Below are 5,867 nucleotides of genomic sequence, written 5' to 3'. Positions count from 1 at the left end.
GAACACTATGTAACTGTACATAGGCCAGGCCAGGCATCACTTCAAGAAATGTTATAGAAAAACATACAGAAAAATATAGAATAAAATAAGCTGGTCACAGAACAGCACTTACTACATGGATACTACATGACTTATGCTCTCACCTAGGTTAAGAAGATATGGATAGAGATATGTATTACATGGATAGCAATATGCATATTCTCTATGTACTCAACACGTTAATAGAAAAGTGCAAAATTGCTTTAATAGAAAAGGAAGTGGAGAGAAGTAACCTGAACTGGTAACAGCAGTAATTTCCAGGAAGGGGAAGAAAACAGCGACAGATAAACAGGCTCTTTCGCTTTCTACTCTCAACCTTTATATGCCTTGAATTTGGACGATGAGTGTCAATTGTGTTGTAATTTTTTAAATTCATTAATAAATGCAAGGAGGTCCTTTTGTTTGGTAAACCTTTCCAAGCAAGGACTCCATATGGAAACAAAAAAGAAAATGAGTCCATGGTAGTGAAAACTAGATGACCCGCTAGTGCAGAAATACCCTTCCATTGCACACACATAACACACACACCCACTCTACCAGGGAGAGATCAGGAGTGAAGCATTTATAAAGAAAGCTCTGTTTCCCGTTGCCAGAAATCTCATTGTCGTGCAACGACTCTTCTCTGCAACCTTGAAAATACTGCAAGCTGGTAGCTAAGCATAGTAAACAAGGGGAGGACCAGCACAAAGACACTTCAGGATCGCTGCCACCTTCCCGAGACCTGTCCTGCTCCCAACTGGACACAGGTGTGCCTGAGAGGGAAGCTGCCGTGTAAGCCCACCCTGTGAGAGGCAGGACGAGCCTCGCCATTCCCCCCAAAGTAAACATGCACCGGACCTGCTCCATCAGCCGTGGCAACGAGGGACGTGCCATCTGCCCAGCTCCAGCTCTGGCACAACAGCTCAGCCCATAATAAGAGACTTGGTGTGTGCCAGGAGTACGCCTAAAGTTCTGCTAAACATTGAGACTCTCTAAAAGATAAGAAATGGACTTCACACGGCCTTGGAAATACGCACTTCTTAGGATATTCCAGTGTGACTATTTCAGAGTGAGTTCAAAGTAGGTCTCAACTGCACTGAGATTGATCAGGAGAAAAGAGGGGGGCTTATCAGGACCTCTTCTCACAGCTGTTTCACATTCAATCCAAATCTTTTACTCTAAGTTTCTTAGTTTGCCTCAGACGGGCCTAACCACCACGTACTTTTGTGCTCTCTCGGCCTAGACTTTGCCAGGAACTAAACAAGTATGAGTCTCTGCCAACGCCAAGGTATTCGGTGGAAGGGGCAGACACCATCAGATAAAGTCCATGGAGGGCGTGGGGAGAGATGAATTGAGTAAGGAGGAAAGAAGAGAACTTGCAGCACAACTTCTGGACAGTTTTGCTGACAGCCACCCCTCCCTGCTCGTGGATAGGATGCTATGGGATGGGAGACAGTCTCTTCCCCGTCTCTGGTAAGGCTGCGGTAATGAGACCAAAGACGTGGTTGTTACAGGGAGCAGGTAAGCCTGTGTGGCAATTAAAGAGCCAGACTTGCCAAGGTCAGCGCAAGCAGGTGTGGTCCGAGCCAAAGGAGACACCAGTCAAGTGGGGCTCTTCCAAGTGACGGGAGGAAAACCAAAACAAAACGCTGCAGGAAAGAAAGAATGAAGGAGGGTGGGGCATCTTAAAAGGTATAAACCCAAAGACTTATCAGGTCCTTATTTGTACTGTCAGTGGTGCCTCTTCAGCATCTTCACCTTCAATACCATGAAAGAGCCTTTTAAAAGATTTGAACAAGGCGCAGAGGGAGCCCTGCCTGGGCAGGAGCGTGTGCGGCCCTCCTCCCGCGCTTGTCTCCGACCCCAGCTCCACCTCTGGGACAGGTGAGCAAGCACTGACTCTCCAACGATGATCAGAGTTTGGAACTGAGCAGGGGAACACGCTCTCCGGAGCAGGTTCAGCTCAACAGCTAAGGGGAGCCTCAGATGATCTCAGAAAGGGGGAGAAAATGACTATGACGGCTCACCTCTCCTCTTCTTGGATCCACATCAATGAGAGGACATGCGTTACCAGGAAACAGCTTCATTCTTTATTGAAGACCTATAACATCTTTTATAGGAACCAGAAAAATCTGCATATCTTATATGGACAGACTGACGATGGTAAACTAATGGCTGAAGTAAGTAATGCTGGACATTTTCTGGGGAGTAAAGCAGCCTATACAACTGAAAACACAAGATGAGAAGCAAATCCCTTCTTTCACTGTGCTGAAGTCACCAGATGTCTTTTCCAAAAGGGGAACGACACGCTGGGGAGAATTTCATGATCTTTACTGTATTAGTGATTTGGACAGGACTCAGATTCCAGTGTCTGGACCAACAGATTCCCAGGAAGATTATTTATCTTATCACAGTAGCACTCTGAAGCTTCATGCAGATGAAGAACCTGAATCCCCATTGCTCTATAGAACCAAGAGTGGAGCAACCCTGGTGAGAAAAAGGATGAAGCCTCCGATGATGGACAGAAAGGACAGACAGAAGCATAGGGCCTCTATGAACGGACACTTTTATAACCATGAAACATCAATTTTCACTCCAGCCATTGGATCAGAAACTAAGGTCAGAATAAACAGTGATATGAGAACTGAAGAAGTAATAAAGCAAATTCTCCAAAAATTTAAGATTGAAAATAGTGCCCGGGATTTTGCACTTTACATTATTTTTGCGACAGGAGAGCAGAGACGGCTAAAGAAAACAGACATTCCGCTACTGCATAGACGTCTACAGGCACCATCCAAAAAGAATGCTCTCATTTTCCTCATGAATAAAGACGCAGAAGAAATTAGCAGTGATGTGGCTCAGTATATTAACTTTCATTTTTCTCTCCTGGAATCCATCCTTCAAAGATTAGATGAAGAAGAGAAAAGAGAGATTCAAAGAACAATAACAAAATTCAGTACAGAAAAGGCTATCATACTGAAATGTCTTCAAAGTAAATAGGAAATAGAAAATTTATGATTAAAAGGTTGCCAACAAAAAAGTAGCAAGTATATGCAAGCACAGAGTTTTACTAGATGCAAAAAAAATTCAAATAAATTATGCAAGTGAGATGTTAACATCACTACCGTGGTAGTTTTAAGATATATGTGTGAAGTCTTTGATACGCCTCCTCTCAAGATATGGGCTGGACTTAGTAACTCGCTTCTAAGGAACAGAGGAAAGCAGAAGTGCCAGGGCGTGGCTTTGGAGACTAGGTCATAAAAGGCACTGCGGTGTCCTCCTTGCTTGTTCTCTTGGATCGCTGGCTCTGGGGGGAGCCAGCTGCCACATCCAGAGTAGCCCTAGGGAAAGGCCTTTATAACAGGAACTGAGACCTTCTTCCAAAAGCCCAAAAGTCAACAAGGAACTGAGGCACCCTGTCCACAGCCCACAGCCGTGGGAGCGCGCCATCGGCCAGCCCCCGTCAAGCCTTCAATGACTGCAACCCTGCAAAGAGCTTGAGTACAACCTCATGAGAGACCTGAGCCAAAAATCCCAGCTAAAACACTCCTGGATTCCTGATCCTCGGAAAATGTGTGAGGTACGAAATGTTTGTTGTAGTATGCTGCTACGTTTTAGGATAATTTGTTACATCACAATAGATAACTGATATAATTTCTGAGGCAAAAATCTGTTCACTTCAGAGTCATCTCTACATAATACAAGAATATAAACTTTTGTCACAAAACCGTTCATCCTTGTTTTAGGTAGTCCAAATATTTCACTACCAGTTACATATTAGCTCAAATTCAGTTCTAGATAATGTTATACTTATTAATGGCAGAGGACCTGTCACATTCATCTTTGTATACTTTGTTGTACTTAATATGGTGTCCTGTGTATTGGATGTGCTCAATAAAAATCAATTGAATAAAAAAAAAGATTTGGACAGAAAAAAAACAAAGGCACACTCTTAGCAGCCTTTTTTTTTTCTTTTGAAAGCCCTTGAGAGTGTATACACCAGGCTGTCCACTGAAAGCTGGTGGTTTGCCAGACAGACAACGGGGCTCAGTGGAGCCCACAGCAGCCTGCCAGGCTCTCCGAGAGGGTCCATCCATGATGGCTCTTCCTTCTCTGTCCCCGACACCCCAGGGCCCTCAGCCTCAGGGTGTTCCACTCTCCGTGGCCTCCAGCAGGATGTTCTCCTCTTAAATATCCATTCCTATTTCCACCTGTCACTTCCCTGAAGTCTCAGACTTGATCACCCTCCTCACCAAACCCAAAGCCATCCGGCCCCAGGACCCATTCTCACTCACCCAAGCTCTTCACTAGCACTTCTCAGCAGCTGACTTTCACTGGACAGCCTCAGCCCTGACACTCAGTCTGAAAAGCTGCACTACACACCCAGTATCTTCCCCCAAAATGTTGATGATCCTGAGCTAGAAGGCATGGGTTTACTTCTTTCGCTCACTCATTGCTGTTTACTATCTTACTCTTGCACTGGAGGGCAAACTTCATGTCGCCAGAGAGCTTGTCTTAGATGCCTCCCCATCCTTGTCCCTGGAGAGGTGCTGCCCAAAACCACAACCTCAAAACACAACACTTGAATAGTTGCTTTTCTTAATTGGGAGGTACTGTGATATTTGATTTCAAAGACTCTGTAGAAAGAAAAGAATAGAATGTATCTTATGAATAATTTTTATATTAATTACTTGTTGAAATGATAATATTTTCAATCTATAATGTTAAAAAATATTTAAATTAATTTTACCTGTTTATTTTTTGTTTAATGTGACAACTAGAAAACTTTAAATTACCTAGGCAGCTTACATTCTATTTCTGTTGAGCACCACTGACCTTGACTTATGCCTGGCACATTTTAGGTGGTCAATACTTATTAAATCCATCCATCCATATATACATATATAAGTACTGTGGCTCCTTGGACCCACCATTTAAACTATCTAAGCCTCTTTTCATTTTTACTCTTTGATCCCACAGGACTTCCAATGAAGACTAAATGAAATAATGTTGCCCAAAGTTTAAAATATTACCTAAAGATATGTTATTTGTATTTAAAGAATGAGAATGCTTGAAGAATGAGAAATGAAGTGTAATTGGATAATCCCCTAATTATTTAGACAGCTCTATTATCAGAACATGTAAACACTGAGAACAACTACTGTGAAAGGGATAGGATTAATACTCTGAAACCACATTATCAATCTTACAATCAGAAATCAGACTTCAGCAGAAAATCAAGGGTTTGCCAAAATTATGGCAGAAAATAGATTTCTTTGACAGCTTAGGGAAAACATAGATACCTAATTATTTTGCGTTCCAGATTTCAGCTTGGGTAGGGTGTTTCCCCTTTGGGTAATTAACTGTTCTGTTTGGTAAAGTACATTTTATAAGTCAAGTAGAAAATGGTTTCAAAGGGAAAAATAAGATGGGATAATGAATGAAAAAAAGTCAGGTTAACTCAGGAAGAGACAAATCACAGCCATTGTGACCTGGGCATCCCTGAATGTCTATCAGTAACAACCCTATTCTCAACTCTCACTAATATGATTGAAATACACAATGTGGGCGGAAAAGCAGAACCAAAATATCCCGGATTTTCTTCTTTATCACAGAACAGGTGATTCAAATATAAGTGCTTAGGGTGGATAAAAATTCACCTAATTTGCAATCCAGTGAGTATCATATACATTTAAGGGAAAGGTGGCTATTGACCTAATTTCATGCTCCACATTTAAGCAAATGAAATCCACTTTTAAGAATTGACATACTCAGCTTCTTCAAAAGATACCTGTGAATAGGAAGTGTGTGTTTTGTTGTAGAGATAGAAGTCTTTGTTCTTTTTTCTC

At 42.2% G+C, this 5,867-nt stretch overlaps 1 pseudogene; it reads left to right on the top strand.

The window, feature by feature from the left end:
- Nucleotides 1–2,006: 2,006 nt before the first annotated feature.
- On the top strand, nucleotides 2,007–3,077 carry LOC101328640 (ras association domain-containing protein 6 pseudogene; annotated as a pseudogene).
- Nucleotides 3,078–5,867: the final 2,790 nt, after the last annotated feature.

This window comes from Tursiops truncatus, chromosome 7 (assembly GCF_011762595.2).
Source record: "Tursiops truncatus isolate mTurTru1 chromosome 7, mTurTru1.mat.Y, whole genome shotgun sequence".
Taxonomy (NCBI): domain Eukaryota; kingdom Metazoa; phylum Chordata; class Mammalia; order Artiodactyla; family Delphinidae; genus Tursiops; species Tursiops truncatus.
Note: the sequence above shows the minus strand (reverse complement) of the source record. Positions and strands in the feature narration are given on the sequence as shown.